Source organism: Leuresthes tenuis, unplaced genomic scaffold (genome assembly GCF_036924035.1).
Source record: "Leuresthes tenuis unplaced genomic scaffold, fLeuTen1.0.hap1 SCAF_18, whole genome shotgun sequence".
NCBI lineage: Eukaryota > Metazoa > Chordata > Actinopteri > Atheriniformes > Atherinopsidae > Leuresthes > Leuresthes tenuis.
This window is the reverse complement of record NW_027325372.1, coordinates 26,015,629-26,034,471: the sequence shown is the minus strand read 5'-3', so window position 1 is coordinate 26,034,471 and position 18,843 is coordinate 26,015,629. Positions and strand designations below refer to the sequence as shown.

Sequence of the window (18,843 nt, the reverse complement as noted above, 5' to 3'; positions counted from 1 at the left end):
TATTCCCAGGAATTTACCAACCTCAGTCAATGCAGTGTTTACAAAATGTGTGCCATTATCACTGCTGATCTTCTCTGGAATGCCCCATCTAGGAATGATTTCTGTTTAGCAGTGCTTTAGTCACTGCATTACTGTTTGCATGTTTTGCAGGGAAAACTTCAACCCATTTACTAAACACGTCCACTATTACTAGTGCATATTTCTTTCCTTCAGCTGGTGTGAGTTCAACAAAATCCATCATCAAATGTTCAAAAGGTTTCTCTGGTGGAGGGTGTGCAACTTGCGATGTGTGTAATGCCTTTCCTACATTATGTGTGGCACAAACCATACATGACTGACAGTATTTTTGCGCATATGAACTGAACCCTTTTGTGAACCACTGAGCAGTGAGTGCATTCAGCATCCCCCCTTTTGACACATGGTTCAACCCATGTGTCAATTTTGAAAAATGAGGAAAAAAATGTTTAGGTAGACAGGGTTTACCATCAGGTCCCATCCAAACACCATCCGTATGAGTTGCACCCACAGAGGACCAAATGCGTCCAGAGGACCAAATTTCATCTGCAGAGGCAAAAGTTTGCAAAGCATGGAGATCTGTGAGGGAGTCTTCTGCCTGCAAAGAGAGGGAAGCGAAAACAGTAAAAAAATTAGCTGCTTGCTTAGCTGCAGCATCAGCTCTGGCATTGCCACAAGCAACAGGATCGTCTGAGTTAGTGTGAGCCGCACACTTACAGACCGAGATTGCTGTAGGCAAAAGGATCGCATCAAGAAGATCAGAAACCTGCTTGGAGTTCAGAATAGTTTTACCATCTGATTTAAGGAAATGCCTGTGTTTCCACAGCGCACCAAAGTCACGAACAACACCAAAAGCATATCTGGAATCTGTGTAAATAGTGACAGACTTACCAGCTGCCAACTTACAAGCTTCAGTAAGTGCAATAAGCTCAGTAGTTTGAGCAGAGAAATGTTTAGGAAGAGAACCAGACAACAAAGTGTCATGTGAAGAACATACTGCAAACCAAACACAGTTAGTACCTGTGGCTGGATCAAGCAAAGCTGATCCATCTACAAAAAGAATCATGTCAGAGTTTGGAAGAGGAGTCTCTAAAAGATCAGGTCGGGGTGTACAAACTTGTTCCAAAACAGCCACCTCATTCGGTGTCGTGTTTCTTTCAAGCAATTCTCCTGGTTAGCCCGCACTCGGCTCGCTCCCAGAGCCGTGTTAAAGTCTACTTCGCATTCCGCACCTCCGCCCACCCGCTGCACTGAGCACTCTTCAGCCCTTTTAAATGGTATAACTTTACACTACCGCACGCTCCAGCGAGCACCATTCAAGCAACAACTTTGCACTCCAGCTTCGAACATCGGCACAGTCGCAACAAGTAAGGCGACTCTACTCAGAGAAGTCACTCTGCACAGTAACAAGATTTCTTTTGCACAGACAGAAAGGGCTTCATCCGCAAAGGTAAAGCCTGCCAAAAATAGAAACAACTCATTAGTGCTGCTCAACATTGTACTTTGCAGTAAAAGAAAGAGCAAATCTAAAGATTCAGGAATCCGAGAATAAGCTTACTTCCATGAGTTCTTCAAGATTTCGGATTTTGCTATAAAATGAATTCCTTCACTCAAACTAAATTAAAACTGCTAAACCGCTAATCTGTTACATGCAAGGCAGATGTCAAATTCACCAAAATAGGATCTAAGGGTATTCGGCCAATCGAGCTGTAGCAGCTTCGGTAAAAGAGTATAAGTTGAAGAGTTTGTGAATAAAGGTGTGCGCACACATAGTGAGTTGTAGGAAAATAGGCAGGGAGCAATGCCGGCTGGGGTATAGGTTCTTGTATGTTGTCTGACTGTTTGATTTGAATGTGTTGTGTAAGTGTCCTGTTGAATGTTACATGTTTGGGCTTTGACACGCTTCACTGTGGTTGTTAACTGTGTGGTGTGTCCTGAAATGTTATATGTTTGGGCTGTGTGACATGCTTAATGCTTTTCAGTAGCAACCCACTTATTCATATATAGCAACTGACAACATAAGAAGTCCGGACAAACTTTGATAGTAGTTGTAGAAGTATCCTTATTGATAATAGATAAACTAATTCATAGTGATAGAACAGTAGATGAACAGGTGCCTGCACATGTCTCATGAAAATAAAATGGGTGTATGATTGCTGACGGCAGAGCAATACTGCCAAACTTATGAGTTCTTGTGGCAAACTTGATTCAGTGTCTTGACGTGTATACGCTGTTTCGCTGACTTGTCACAAGAAACAAAGTGTGTTTGATAAGATCCAACCATTTTATTACGGGAGGATCAGTATGTATGGATTCTGATGTGACTGATAAACCCATTTGTATCTTAAGCATAATCTAATACGTGAGACAACGCCCTGGCACACAATCAAAAAAAAAAAAAGAGAGAGCGGTTTTGTGTCCCCACAGTCCATAATGTAGAAAAGAGAGAAAAAAGCCTTTCTGATTTGGTGTGTGTGCTCACAGTGCAGAGTGTAGAGAAAAGAGAGAAAAGAAAGCCGTTTTGGTGTCACGGGTGTTGTGACTTACACACACACATTTCTGAATTGAGAAAGGAAATTATTTTAGAGGAAGCACTAGAGTTTAGATCCCACATTTGTTGATAGGCATTCATTTAATTTTTCTTTTAATCAGTTTTAAAGTGAATACTAACTGAGAAATGAAAAAGATGAAGAGTTTAGAAGCTTGGTTCAAGAGCAAAACTTGGTTTATGATCAGCTGAGTCTCTAAACAGAACAGAAAAGGGCTTCATCGAACATTTAAAAAAGATTCAGATTGTTAGAATATCCAGAATTTATAGGAATGGTGGTGATTACTCTTATTTTCTAGAATGGAAATAACTGCACCATGTCTGTTTTATGAATTTAAGGGGCTAAAAAGTTTTGTTCTCGTTTTTCTATGATTAACCGAATGTATGTGAGAGTCCAAACAGACAGAAGGGTTACGGCTGAGCGCTGGACCTTCCAAAAAAGATGAGACAGGCTGGACCCGTGCCATACTAGTTAAGACCTGCCTGTGGATAACAGGTTCTTTAAACTCTCACACACACAAACTCACACACGTTCGCACACATACACCCATACACACACACATTCTTGAACTTGCTGCAAGATTAAACATTTGCATTAACTGACTCCAGCAACTCTGAGTCTCATTGAGAGACTTTTCTCAACAATTGGGTCCTCAAACCAGATCTCAACGTTTTTTCCGCTGTCCAGGGTCGGAGCTGAAACCGTGCACGGGGGAGTCCAGTACTCCTAATGAAAGACCCCCTGCTGAATTGCGGTAATTAGGGGCCAGTGTCCACTGAAAGGGGGAAAAAGGGACGAGATCGTACTTTTGAATCAATGGCCAGAAGCCATTGGCAGTGCAGGCATCAACAATAATGGTGTTATTTCACCCATTAACACTTAAGGTACCTCATGCAGTGGCTGTGATATGGTTACTTAACAAAATATCTTTACCAGACATCTCTCCTACATAACAGTTCTTCTTTCACAGCCACACCTTGTTGTCGAGAGATGTGCTACACTTAATCCATCCACACTGCTACCTACCCCACAGATGGAAAGCCTCATGATTGCATGTCAGAAATAACCATCAGTGTTTTACCCAGGCCAGACTTAACTGATATACGTTATGAAAATGCAGAAATAACTATATTTATTCAACAGATCAAGGAAAAAAACCCTGATGGCACAAATGCTACAGGATTTGCAGTAGTAACAGAAACTGAAGTTTTCTTAAAACAACCACTACCAAAAAATTACTCTGTTCAAGCAGTCGAATTGGTAGCTTTAACTGAAGCTTGTAAATTAAATAACAAAAAGGTTGTTAACGTTTACACTGACAGTCAGTATGCCTTCTCAACTGTACATGTGTTAACACAGCATTGGAAAAACAGGTATGTTGACATCCACAGCTAAATGTATAAACTACAAATATTTTAGCATTATTAGATGTTATTCAATTGCCATCTACAATAGACTCGTATGAATGACCGGAAGGAAAACCATACTGCCAAAGAATTTGTTTAAATATGCTGCAGTATTGAGCCACGGACCATGTCATGTCTCAACAGGAGGGATGGAAGCAATAATGAACCAGGTTTTTACAGCATATGGTTTTACTAATTATTAAAAAAATATTTTTTAGAATAAATAAATGAATAAAGTTTTGTCTAGCAGGTCAAATATGTGCAAAATACATTCCACAGGGCAATCTAAGACCAAAACGAAGATAATTCCCTAAGCCAGTGTATCTTTTTCAACATATTTGTTTGGATTTCATTATTTCATTATTTTGTAGATTTCATTGAACTAAATTAATGTTAAGGGAAACGATTCTGCTCAGTGACAACAGAGGTTTTTACCAAATGGTCTGAAATATTTCCATGTGCACAAGCAGATGCACTCTCAGTAGCAAAATCACGCGTAAAATAACTCATTTCTAGATTTGAAATTCCTGAAAAGATCTTCAGTGATAATTTGACACACTTTGTAAACAATGTCATCTCACTGATGGCAAAGAACTTAAAATAGACCTTAGAAACCACTGTGATATAGAAGGTTTCGCTAACACATTGGAATTGTTTTACTATTTACATATGCATGTGCAGTGAAGAATTGCTTGCTGCTGATAAATGCAAAGAAGAACAGCTTACACATAAATGCTCACATATAGGCTGCTGAATGCAATGAAGACCTGCTTATCCAGTAAAGTTCAATGTCAATGTGTAATATTCAATTAGGATTTGCAAAACAGTGAAGTTAAACAATGAATGGGTCCATAGTCGGTATGAGAAGACTACAGGAATATTTACCTGGGTGTACGTTCAAACAGAGATGAGAAAATTGCGATAAATTATTGTTTGTTTGTTTGTTAGTATGTATATGAATGTTATGTGTATAAACTGTGTTGAGTTGTAGTTACTCAGTAGTGTCTCAGTGAAACAACCGACGGGGGAAGCCTTGCGGTGACAACAAAAGCAGTGTTTTACTGATCAGTCAAGTTGCTCCAGTGTACTCCATACAAACTGGTTGGCTACTGAAGGGATAGAAAATGGGGAATACTTGTTTTAAAGCAAACAAGGAATTAGATGGGAAAAATATATGTTTTAACGGGACCCAGACAATATTAAATACTCAGACAGATGGGAGAAGAAGTGTAGTTTTGTAGGAAATCACAAAATTATTACATAAAATTAGTGAAATCAATTGAAGAATGCCTTTCTGAAGAGCTGTTTACCACAGATGAGCAGCTTTGCGACCAAGCACATTGTAGATCGCTTTACTGCCAAAATGATCTAGTTTAATGGATTGGTTTAGACATGCATAACAGCATTTTAAGAACAAAGAGAGAAACAAAAAGGGACAACGCTTCATGGTGGAAGGTGATGTATAAATAACTGTGTATATGATGAAGGAGAGACCATTTGAGCAGCACAGCCATTTCGCAGCACAGGGACAGCAGTCCAAGTTAAAGGATCTCCCACGTGGTATCACCTGTCACACTGTGTCAAGGCATCAAAAAAAGAAAAAATCACCAAACTCAAGGACAAAGAGACGAAGACTCCGGTGAACGAAGAGAGAGGACTTACAAACCAGAAATACAAAAGGATGCTCGATATCAAGATCCAGAAGAAGAGGCTAACAATGCCACGAACACTTACGATTCTGGGAATGATGCCAGCAATGAACAGAGAAGAAGATTCAGTGTCATCAATCTGCAACACGTGCCTCTAATGAGGGGGTGAATATAGAATCCTCAACGATTACAACATCTCTGGGAACTGTGACAACAACAAGGTTTAAACCATTTTGATTTATATTGTAACCTATTGGCTAAGGAATAGTGCTGAAAATGAGGTAAATCTAATCCACCACTGTCCTTGGTCTTCTGTAGGGTTTGTAAACTAATACGTGGTGGTTTGTTTTTCCACAGAAATTTGGAGATGCATGAATCTAGTGACTTAAACCAAGTAGCAGATGGTTTTATGGGGATCATTGAGAACAAATAGTTAACTTTTGGTAGTATCATCATTTTAATGGTTGTAACTCTCCCCATAAGTGATATAGGTAAGGACTTCCAACGAGAGAGATCGTCCTCTACTCTCTTTAATAATTGCACATAATCCATCTGTACTTATCAGTTTAATATGTGATATGTCTATGCAAGGACTACATATTAAATGGATTTTTATCAATAGGAGTTGAAAAAGGAGCTTGCTCCGTTCACTCCAAGCATCGACCCGGTATTGCAGTGCCGCTGGGAACGGTGCGCTCTCCTCTGCTGTTGTGAAAAAGCAAACAGCGGTGCAGGATGGAAGTTTCTTTTAGTCTGCTGAGAAAAGAGAGTGAATGCGAAGCAGACTTTAACACGGCTCTGGGAGCGAGCCGAGTGCGGGCTAACCAGGAGAAATGCTTGAAAGAAACGCGACACCGAATGAGCGGTCAGAACAAAGCCTCAATACGGTGTTCCTGTGGTGTTTTTATAAAATGCGGTGAAAATAAAGGTGTGAATGCCCCATAGAAAACTAAAAGGTGGAGCGGAAGTGTTCGGCTGCAAGAAGGTGTGAATGTCCGACTATATTTGGTGAAAAGCAGGTGAAGCAAGGTCTGAATGCCCAACCTTACATCATCAAAAGCGAGATCAGAGGTTTTTGGCTGCAAGAAGGCCATAGTTTGCCAAAAGCGGGTAAGGTGCGAATGACCGACTAAATATCAACAAAAGTGGGGGCGGAGGTCTTCGAATGCAAGTGGGTGTGAATATCCCACCATACAAGTATGGTGGAGAGGAAGCTGTGAATGGCCGACCATAGTTTGCAAAAAGCGGGTGAGAAAAGGTGCGAATGTCCAACCATACATGATCAAACCAGGGAGCGGAGGTGTTTGGCTGCGACAAGGTGTGAATGTCCACCCATAATTAATGAAAAGCGGGCAACAAGTAGGTTCGAATGCCATACCATACATCATCAAAAGCACGAGTGGATGTGTTCGGCTACAAGAAGGTTTGAATGTCCGAGCATAGTTTGTAAAAAGCGGGTAAGAAAAGGTTCGAATGCCCGAACATACACCATCAAAAGAGGGAGTGGAGGTGTTCCGTTGTAAGACGGTGTGAATGTCCGACCATAGTTGGTAAAAAGTGGGTATGAAAAGGTTCGAATGCCCAAATTCGGCTGCAAAAAACTGTGTTCGGCTGCAAAAAGGTGTGAATGTTCGACTAAAGTTTGTAAAAAGCGGGTAAGACAAGGTGCGAATGCCTGACAATGTATGATCAAAAGCGGGAGCGGAGGTGTTCAGCTGCAAGAAGGTCTAAATGTCCATTATTAATTGCTAGAAAACATGAAAGAAAATTTTCGAAAATCAATCCGCACATGATCATAAGTGGGAGAGGAGGTGTTCAGCTGCAAGAAGGTGTGAATGTCCTACCATAATTGCTGAAAAATGTGTTAGAAACAGTAAGAATGCCGGACCATACCTCATCAAAAGCTAGAGAGGTGGTGTTCGGCTGCAAGTAGGTGTGAATGTCAGACTAAAGTTCAAATATATTAACAAAAGCGGGAGCGGAGGTGTTCAGCTGCAAGAAGGTCTGAATGTCCATCAATAATTGCTAGAAAACATGAAAGAAAATTTTCGAATATCAAACCGCACATGATCATAAGCGGGAGAGGAGGTGTTCAGCTGCAGGAAGGTTTGAATGTCCACCCATAATTCCTGAAAAATGGGTAAGAAAAGGTAGTATTGCCAGACCATACATGATCAAAACAGGGAGCGGAGGTGGTTCGGCTGCAAGAAGGTGTGAATGTCCGACTAAAGTTCAAATATATTAACAAAAGCGGGAGCGGAGGTGTTCAGCTGCAAGAAGGTCTGAATGTCCATCAATAATTGCTAGAAAACATGAAAGAAAATTTTCGAATATCAAACCGCACATGATCATAAGCGGGAGAGGAGGTGTTCAGCTGCAGGAAGGTTTGAATGTCCACCCATAATTCCTGAAAAATGGGTAAGAAAAGGTAGTATTGCCAGACCATACATGATCAAAACAGGGAGCGGAGGTGGTTCGGCTGCAAGAAGGTGTGAATGTCCGACTAAAGTTCAAATATATTAACAAAAGCGGGAGGAGAGGTCTTCGGATGAGAGTGGTTGAGAATTTCCAACCATAATCTATAAAATGCGGTGAAAAAAAAGGTGTGATAGAACACTAAAAGGTGGAGTGGAAGTGTTCGGCTGCAAGAAGGTGTGAATGTCCGACTATATTTGGTGAAAAGCAGGTGAAGCAAGGTCTGAATGCCCAACCTTACATCATGAAAAGCGAGATCAGAGGTGTTTGGCTGAGAGAAGGCCACAGTTTGCGATGCAATAATTAAAGGCCTCATGCCAGATGTTGCCACTGAAGTAAAGAACATTTACGTGGGATGGTGTGAGGGTCCTCGTTTGGCTGACGTTCGCCGATATGCTCGCCATGCTCAGAACCAAGTTGAGACGCGTAAGACAACCAAAAGGGACAAGTGTGAAAAGGAGCTGCATTTGGCAGCCATGACCATGTATTACGCAGTTGGTGTAAACAGAGGACGAGGCCGAAGTCGAAGACGTGGACGTGTGGGAGAGGAGGTCGAAATGGGCCACGCCAGAGCTATGATCCGAATATTTGTTTTTACTGTGTCCAGACTGGACACTGGAAGAAGGACTGTCCACAGCTGAAAAGTGATGAAATTGGGCAAAAGACTGACTGAGGGTGGGAGGCAGGTTCTGGACGTCACGCGGCAGCGGAGCCTCCACTAATGGGTGATAGCACAAACACACTCACACATTTTTCCTGCTCTGTGTAGTGAAGAAACGCTTGCCGACTGTGATTCACGTAGTAAAGTTTTGCATGCTATTTCCGTCCTAGAGCAAAGATATTTCTCTCAGAATATAGGAACTTATGTTCATCAGTAGTGACGTCAGGGGAGTTTGATTGTCCTCCAAAGTTAAGTGGAAACCACATTTACTGTATGTCTGCATCAGGCCAGGTTGTGAAGGAGAAAATGACAATGCCCATTGCGTGTTGTCATTCCTGATGAGCTCTCCTTCAAACACTCATTTTTGTTATCAGAGTTGTGTCCCATTAACCTGATGGGCTGTGATCTCATGTGTAAATTAGGCATTATTTTAACTTCTACACCAGAGGGTGTTAAGGTTATGTTACAGCCTGACAAAGTTTTCACAGCAGTGCAGTTTGATTCATCGGCACTTACATATGCTTATGAGTGGAAACTTCCCAGCTCTCCTTTTTCACAACAACTAGTGGAAGAAGCAAAAGCGTTAGTTTCACCCCTTTCTGATTTCATGCAACCTACTGATTTGCACTGCACATCACACATTTCTTTGGGGCCTGACAATGACTATGAGAAGAAGTGAAAAAATATGTGCGCCTACTTTATTGGCTGTGTCGCTCACTCCAGAGCACTTCGATTTTTTTAATGTTTGTGGTACTCGCCCTCACATTTCCTTGGCCAAACGTACACACAGGCAGTGACAAGGTGTGGGAGAGTTTGTTGCTACATGTCAGAAAGAAATGGAGTGGACCGTTTCACCTGCTGATCCAAATTTGATGTTTTCTGAACGATTGTCAGCATACAAAAAAACATTTTTGAGTACAATGCATTGTCAAAGAACTGTGGACTTAATTCCTACCACAGAATCACATTTTGAAGCATGTTTTTTATCTGAAACAGATTTGTCTTCGATACCCATGTTGGCTGAAGTGCCCAATGATCTTTGGGCTAAGAGCAAATATGATGTGGGGTTGATAAAAGGCTGTGAACCAGTAATTGTCACCCCTAAATCAGACTTTTGTCCATGTAAAAAACAATACCCTTTTAAGCCTGAAGCAATTAAAGGGATTAAACCTGTTTTTCAATCTTTTCAGAAAACAGGCGTTATTGTTCCTTTTGAAAATTCACCTGTGCTTACTCCATTGATTCCTGTTAAAAAGATTAAAGATGCTGGCCAGCCAGATGAATGGCGTTTTGTACAGGACCTCCAAGCGGTGAATGCTAAAGTTCAGCCACATGCTCCTACTGTGCCCAACCCACACACTATTTTGTCTCAAATTACATCAGATGCACAGTTTTTCTCAGTGGTTGACTTGTCGCCAGTGCACCCTGATAGCCCATTTTGGTTTGCTTTTTAGTTTGAAGGGAGATCTTGGACTTTTACCCGGTTATGCCAGGGGTACTGTGAAAGTCCCACTATTTACAATGCTGCCCTCAAAGCTAGTCTGGATTAACTTCAATCAACCACAGGCTCTGCTCTTTTGCAGTATGTGGATGACATCCTTTTATGTAGTCCATCTAAACAACAGTGTGAAAAAGACAGTGAATCTGTTGAAACATCTTCATTCTTATAGCCTTAAAGCCAGCCTTTCTAATTTACAGTTTGTACAGGACGAAGTCACCTTTTTGGGTCATGTGATTTCTAAGGATGGGCGCTCACTTTCTCCTAAACGTGTTGCTGCAGTTCAGATCATTCCTAAACCGGTTACTAAAAAACAGCTTATGTCATTCTTAGGTATAACATCTTACTGCAGGAACTTTATTCCTAACTACTCTTTTCTCGAAGCTCTCTTAGGTGCTCTTATCCATGGTAAAGGCCTCCAGTCAGCTGACCGTGTTCCATGGACTCCTGAGGCTGAATCAGCCTTTAGTCAGCTTAAGCTGGCTCTTCAAACAGCACCAACACTTGGCATTCCAGATCCTCATAAACCTTTCATACAGGCAGTTGATGAGAAGCATGACATCTGTTCTTATGCAGGAACATGGGGCAGGCAAAGGCCAGTGGCTCATTTCTCAGCAAAACTGGACTCTGTGGCTGCAGGCCTGCCTGGTTGTCTTCGTGTTGTTGCAGCTGCAGAGAAAGCTGTCCTGGCCTCCCAAGATATTGTGGGCTACGCTAATTTGACTTTTTTGGTTCCTCATGCTGTTGCCATTATTCTTCTCGAGCAGAAAACTTCACATCTTTCAACTGCTCGTTGGCTCAGATACACCTCTGTGATATGCCAAATGTCACTGTTAAACGTTGTACTGTTCTGAATCCTGCTACTTTGCTTCCGACTCCTGAGGATGGGGAGCCTCATGACTGTGAAGCTGTTTTGGAACAAGTTTGTACACCCCGACCTGATCTTTTAGAGACTCCTCTTCCAAACTCTGACATGATTCTTTTTGTAGATGGATCAGCTTTGCGTGATCCAGCCACAGGTACTAACTGTGTTTGGTTTGCAGTATGTTCTTCACATGACACTTTGTTGTCTGGTTCTCTTCCTAAACATTTCTCTGCTCAAACTACTGAGCTTATTGCACTTACTGAAGCTTGTAAGTTGGCAGCTGGTAAGTCTGTCACTATTTACACAGATTCCAGATATGCTTTTGGTGTTGTTCATGACTTTGGTGCGCTGTGGAAACACAGGCATTTCCTTAAATCAGATGGTAAAACTATTCTGAACTCCAAGCAGGTTTCTGATCTTCTTGATGTGATCCTTTTGCCTACAGCAATCTCGGTCTGTAAGTGTGCGGCTCACACTAACTCAGACGATCCTGTTGCTTGTGGCAATGCCAGAGCTGATGCTGCAGCTAAGCAAGCAGCTAAATCTTTTCCTGTTTTCGCTTCCCTCTCTTTGCAGGCAGAAGACTCCCTCACAGATCTCCATGCTTTGCAAACTTTTGCCTCTGCAGATGAAATTTGGTCCTCTGGACGCATTTGGTCCTCTGTGGGTGCAACTCATATGGATGGTGTTTGGATGGGACCTGATGGTAAACCCTGTCTACCTAAACATTTTTTTCCTCATTTTTCAAAATTGACACATGGGTTGGACCATGTGTCAAAAGGGGGGATGCTGAATGCACTCACTGCTCAGTGGTTCACAAAAGGGTTCAGTTCATATGCGCAAAAATACTGTCAGTCATGTATGGTTTGTGCCACACATAATGTAGGAAAGGCATTACACACATCGCAAGTTGCACACCCTCCACCAGAGAAACCTTTTGAACATTTGATGATGGATTTTGTTGAACTCACACCAGCTGAAAGAAAGAAATATGCACTAGTAATAGTGGACGTGTTTAGTAAATGGGTTGAAGTTTTCCCTGCAAAACATGCAAACAGTAATGCAGTGACTAAAGCACTGCTAAACAGAAATCATTCCTAGATGGGGCATTCCAGAGAAGATCAGCAGTGATAATGGCACACATTTTGTAAACACTGCATTGACTGAGGTTGGTAAATTCCTGGGAATAACCTTGCGCACACATTGTGCTTATCATCCACAGAGTGGAGGTGCTGTGGAAAGAGAAAATGGTACATTAAAGTCCAAGTTAGCCAAATGTTGTGAAGAAACAGGTCTGCCATGGACAAAAGTATTACCTATTGTGCTTACCTACATGAGAATGAGAATCAGAGCTCAAGTGAATCTCAGCTCATTTGAAATTTTATTTGGCAGACCTCCTAACCTGGGATTGGGACCTGTAACCAGACCCCTCCCTTCCACAACTGTTTGTGATGATGCTATGTTGTCTTACTGTCGAAACCTTTCCACTGTTCTATCTCAAGTTTCACAGACAGTAAAAGCAGCCCTTCCAGCCACAGAAAACACACCACTCCAACCAGATGACAGGTGGTGAAGGAACTTCGCAGGAAACATTGGAAGTCCAAACGTTGGCAAGGCCCGTTCCAGGTGCTACTGGTCACTCATACAGCTGTTAAAGTTGCAGAGAGAGCAACCTGGATTCATGCCAGTCACTGTAAGAAGGTACCAGAACCAGTAGATGGCTTCCACCCTGACATACATCAGCCTAACCAACACGCCCGGAAGGACAAAGATAAGAGTCAGCAGTAAAAGCTGTACTCCACCGGTGTGTTAAGTGCTAGTAACCTCTGACACCGAAGATTGAAACATCCTTGCTGAGACCTGCGATGAAGGTGATCATACACATGCTGTGAACCATGGCAGAAACTGTTTGTTGTTTATATTTTCTTATTTGTAACCAGCATGTGCACATTGTACACATTCGTCCTGTACAAACTGTAACTTAGAAAGGCTGGCTTTATGGCCATAAGAAGGAAGATGTTTCAACAGATTCACTGTCTTTTTCACACTGTTGTTTAGATGGACTACATAAAAGGATGTCATCCACATACTGCAAAAGAGCAGAGCCTGTGGTTGATTGAAGTTAATCCAGACTAGCTTTGAGGGCAGCATTGTAAATAGTGGGACTTTCACAGTACCCCTGGCATAACCGGGTAAAAGTCCAAGATCTCCCTTCAAACTAAAAAGCAAACCAAAATGGGCTATCAGGGTGCACTGGCGACAAGTCAACCACTGAGAAAAACTGTGCATCTGATGTAATTTGAGACAAAATAGTGTGTGGGTTGGGCACAGTAGGAGCATGTGGCTGAACTGCAGCATTCACCGCTTGGAGGTCCTGTACAAAACGCCATTCATCTGGCTGGCCAGCATCTTTAATCTTTTTAACAGGAAACAATGGAGTAAGCACAGGTGAATTTTCAAAAGGAACAATAACGCCTGTTTTCTGAAAAGATTGAAAAACAGGTTTCCCTTTAATTGCTTCAGGCTTAAAAGGGTATTGTTTTTTACATGGACAAATGTCTGATTTAGGGGTGACAATTACTGGTTCACAGCCTTTTATCAACCCCACATCATATTTGCTCTTAGCCCAAAGATCATTGGGCACTTCAGCCAACATGGGTATCGAAGACAAATCTGTTTCAGATAAAAAACATGCTTCAAAATGTGATTCTGTGGTAGGAATTAAGTCCACAGTTCTTTGACAATGCATTGTACTCAAAAATGTTTTTTTGTATGCTGACAATCGTTCAGAAAACATCAAATTTGGATCAGCAGGTGAAACGGTCCACTCCATTTCTTTCTGACATGTAGCAACAAACTCTCCCACACCTTGTCACTGCCAGTGTGTACGTTTGGCCAAGGAAATGTGAGGGCGAGTACCACAAACATTAAAAAATCGAAGTGCTCTGGAGTGAGCGACACAGCCAATAAAGTAGGCGCACATATTTTTTCACTTCTTCTCATAGCCCCAAAGAAATGTGTGATGTGCAGTGCAAATCAGTAGGTTGCATGAAATCAGAAAGGGGTGAAACTAACGCTTTTGCTTCTTCCACTAGTTGTTGTGAAAAAGGAGAGCTGGGAAGTTTCCACTCATAAGCATATGTAAGTGCCGATGAATCAAACTGCACTGCTGTGAAAACTTTGTCAGGCTGTAACATAACCTTAACACCCTCTGGTGTAGAAGTTAAAATAATGCCTAATTTACACATGAGATCACAGCCCATCAGGTTAATGGGACACAACTCTGATAACAAAAATGAGTGTTTGAAGGAGAGCTCATCGGGAGTGACAACACGCAATGGGCATTGTCATTTTCTCCTTCACAACCTGGGCTGATGCAGACATACAGTAAACGTGGTTTCCACTTAACTTTGGAGGACAATCAAACTCCCCTGACGTCACTACTGATGAACATAAGTTCCTATATTCTGAGAGAAATATCTTTGCTCTAGGACGGAAATAGCATGCAAAACTTTACTACGTGAATCACAGTCGGCAAGCGTTTCTTCACTACACAGAGCAGGAAAAATGTGTGAGTGTGTTTGTGCTATCACCCATTAGTGGAGGCTCCGCTGCCGCGTGACGTCCAGAACCTGCCTCCCACCCTCAGTCAACCTTTTGCCCAATTTCATCACTTTTCAGCTGTCCAGTCTGGCCACAGTAAAAACAAATATTCGGATCATAGCTCTGGCGTGGCCCATTTCGACCTCCTCTCCCACACGTCCACGTCTTCGACTTCGGCCTCGTCCTCTGTTTACACACACTGCGGAATACATGGTCATGGCTGCCAAATGCAGCTCCTTTTCACACTTGTCCCTTTTGGTTGTCTTACGCGTCTCAACTTGGTTATGAGCATGGCGAGCATATCGGCGAACGTCAGCCAAACGAGGACCCTCACACCATCCCACGTAAATGTTCTTTACTTCAGTGGCGACATCTGGCATGAGGCCTTTAATTATTGCATCGCAAACTGTGGCCTTCTCTCAGCCAAACACCTCTGATCTCGCTTTTCATGATGTAAGTTCCTGCGTATGCTGCCGCTTACCTGGATGACGTCATCATCCATAGCAACAGCTGGGCGGAGCATGTTCAGCAGATGGCGGCAGTGCTGGAGTCACTGCGGCAGGCGGGGCTCACGGCCAACCCAAAGAAGTGTGCAGTTGGATGGAGGGAGGTACGGTATCTGGGGTACCACTTGGGCGGCGGACAGGTGCGTCCACAGGTAGACAAGACAGCAGCGATTGCAGCCTGCCCAAAACCTAAGATCAAGAAAGAGGTGAGGCGGTTTTTGGGGCTGGCCGGATATTACCGGCGATTTATTCCCAACTTCGCGAAAAGGTGCCTCTGATCCGGTCCGGTGGACGAAGCAGTGCCAGGTGTCACTTGAGAGGGTAAAGCAGACCCTCTGTGGGGAGCCTCTTCTCCACACACCTAACTCCTCTCTCCCATTTGTCCTGCAGACTGATGCATCGGGAAGGGGGTCAGGGGCTGTTCTGTCCCAGCAGGTGCGGGGCGTTGACCGCCCAGTGCTTTACATCAGCCAGAAACTATCCGAGAGGGAGACCAGATACAACACGATGGAGAGGGAGTGCCTGGCCATCCGGTGGGTGGTCGGCGCTATGCGGTATTACTTGCTGGGGCGCCCATTCACCCTTTGCTCGGACCTTGCTCCCCTCCAGTGGCTCCACCGAATGAAAAATGTCAATGCACGGATCACCCGCTGGTATCTGGCACTACAGCCTTTTAAATTCAAAGTGGTCCATAGGCCGGGGGCACAGATGGCGGTGGCCGACTTCCTTTACAGCTCGCATGGCGAGGTGGGGGGGGGGGGGGGGGGGGGGGGGGGGGAGTAGGTTAGGCCGGACCGCTCCCCGGCCAAGGTCAGGCGGTGGAGGTATGTGGAGGGGGCGTGGTGCATCAGCTGCAGGAGAGAGCTGTGGAGAGAGCTCTGGGGAGCAGGACTAGGTGAGTGATTAGTACACCGGCAGTCACTTGTCTAATCACTCTCCTCTTTAAAAAACTCAGAGCTGTAAGGAGGATTGAAGTGGAGTCGGCAGCACGAACCGGGAGGGAAGGCCTGCGAACGACTCCACATTCATGAAAAAGGGTTAAATAAACTATACGTTGAACCGTCCTCTGTCTCTGAGTCTCTCTGAAAGAACCCGCAGTGGCAACAGGCCGCCTCAATGTGCAATTATTAAAGACAGTAAAGGACGATCTCTCTCGTTGGAAGTCCTTACCTATATCACTTATGGGGAGAGTTACAACCATTAAAATGATGATACTACCAAAAGTTAACTATCTGTTCTCAATGATCCCCATAAAACCACCTGCTACTTGGTTTAAGTCACTAGATTCATGCATCTCTAAATTTCTGTGGAAAAACAAACCACCACGTATTAGTTTAAAAACCCTACAGAAGACCAAGGACAGGGTGGATTAGATTTACCTAATTTTCAGCACTATTCCTTAGCCAATAGGTTACAGTATATATCAAAATGGTTTAAACCTAGCCCAATACATGAACATGGATAAGTATAGAACAAGCATTGTGTGATAATCTGGAAATCTCTGACCTGCCACTTATTAGTCAAAACGTGAAAAATCACAAATGTTTCAAAAGCATTAACATCAGCACCTCTCTGACAGCCTGGTGGGAATTTCTTAAAATAACAAAGTCTTCACTTGTCCCGTGTAAGCTTACACCCATCTGGAACAATCCTGACATCCTGCAAAACAAAAAAATGCTAAACTTTACTCTGTGGAAGATCAAAGGAATCAAACATCTGGAACATATAATCCAAAATGGACATTTTATTTCATTTGATGAGCTCATATCACAACATGAGATAGGCAGCAATAAATTCCTAGAATATCAACAACTTAAGTCTATAATAACAAAGAAATATATCCTCCACCAACCAGACTTACAACTCCCGATTAGGGAAGCAGAATTTCTAAGCATCTGCACCCCAAAACTACTATCAAAAATATATAAATTATTGTCTAAGATAGATGACACAATGTCTCTACCGTCCTCAAAATGGGAGGCAGATTTATCCATCAGTTCTAGTCATAGCTTCTGGCCACAAATATGTTTGAACACCTTCACAATGACTCGAAATCCTAATTTACAGCTCATACAATACAAAATTCTTCATAGAACACACTATACAGGACAAAGGATGTTCAGGATGGGTCTAACACACTCAAACATCTGCTCACATTGCACAGATAACACACCTGATGATTATGCACACGCTTTGTGGTTTTGTGCGCCTGTCCAGAAGTTCTGGCTTGAAGTCTGTGCGGACCTATCAACATGGCTAAAGTGTAGCATTCCTGCATGCCCCACACTGTGCATACTGGGTGACTTAGACAACATCAACGTGGAATTTAGCTTAGCACACATGATCCTCACAGTGTTATGTATAGCAAAGAAAACTATTCTCATGAACTAGAAAGCGAAGAACAATCTGTGTATTAACCAGTTTAGAAATTTTCTTTTAGATTATATTAGCATGGAAACAATGTCTGCCTCCTAAAAACATCAATTGGCTGAATTTAATTCTCTCTGGTCTTAGCTTGATCACATAGTGTTGGTGGTGGGTTGCTGTCCCGTCGCTCTGGGCGGTTGGTCATTGCTGGGGGGACTGTGTGTCGGGCTTGGAGGGCAGTTTTGGGGGCTTGCGGGTGGGGCTGTCTTGCGGTGTGGGGCGGGGTCCCTTAGGGGCCTTGGGGTGGTGGCTGCTGGCTCTGTACCGGGTGACGGGGCCGCTCTGGCGTGGGTGGTGGAGCTGGGCCTGGACCTGGTGGCTTGCCGCTGCCTTGTGCCCGGGGCGGGGCCCTGCCTGTGCCTGGGGGGTCTGGGTTGCCCTGGACATGCCACAGCATGCGTGGGTTGGTGCAGGTCCTGGTGCCGGCCTTGTTGCTCTGGGAACTCCAAGGTGTCCGCAGGTGGTTATTTTTTTTAGGGTGTTGGGGCGTGCGGTGAGGAGGAGGGGGTCTGTATGGGGGTGTGCTTTTCCCCTGTTGGGGGGGGCCTGGGGGGGCCTGGGTGATGGTGGGTCTCAGGCCCGGGCTGCTGCGACTGGTGTAACCGGGTGATTTGTTTGTTTGTTTGTTTGATTTTTGTTGTTGTTTGTTTGTTTTTGTAGAGGTCCTCCGGGGTGGGGTTGGGTTGAGTGGGGTGGGGCGGGATGGGTTCCTTCTGGGGGTACAGTAGCTCCCGGAATATGGTGACTGCAGGCCCCGAGCCTGGTGGACATCAGGCCCTCCTGCCCTGTGTTGGGTCCCAGGTAGCGGGGATGCCTATTGCAGCCAGTCTCTGGCTGCCCTCTCCGGGGTGGGAGGGACCAGGAGGATGAATTAATTATTCTGCTAGTTTATATATTGTAAACATAAACAATAAACAATTATAAAACTTCCCTTGGCAAAGCAAATCTGTTTGGCATAAAGGTATTCAGACTACAATTCTGCTGCCATAATGCACAATTCCGGATTTTGATATAAAATGAATTCCTTCACTCAAACCAAGTTAAAACTGCTTTTCCTTCATATTTATCCATGTCTATATAGCTTTAAACAAAAAAGAACGTTGTACTTTGCAGGATAGGAAACAACAACACTAAACCTTTAGGAATCCGAGAATAAGCTTATTTTCACGAGTTCTACACAATTTCGGAT

At 43.4% G+C, this 18,843-nt stretch overlaps 1 pseudogene; it reads left to right on the top strand.

The window, feature by feature from the left end:
- Nucleotides 1-6,143: 6,143 nt before the first annotated feature.
- On the top strand, nucleotides 6,144-6,320 carry LOC140276225 (U2 spliceosomal RNA; annotated as a pseudogene).
- The last annotated feature ends 12,523 nt before the right edge of the window (nucleotides 6,321-18,843 follow it).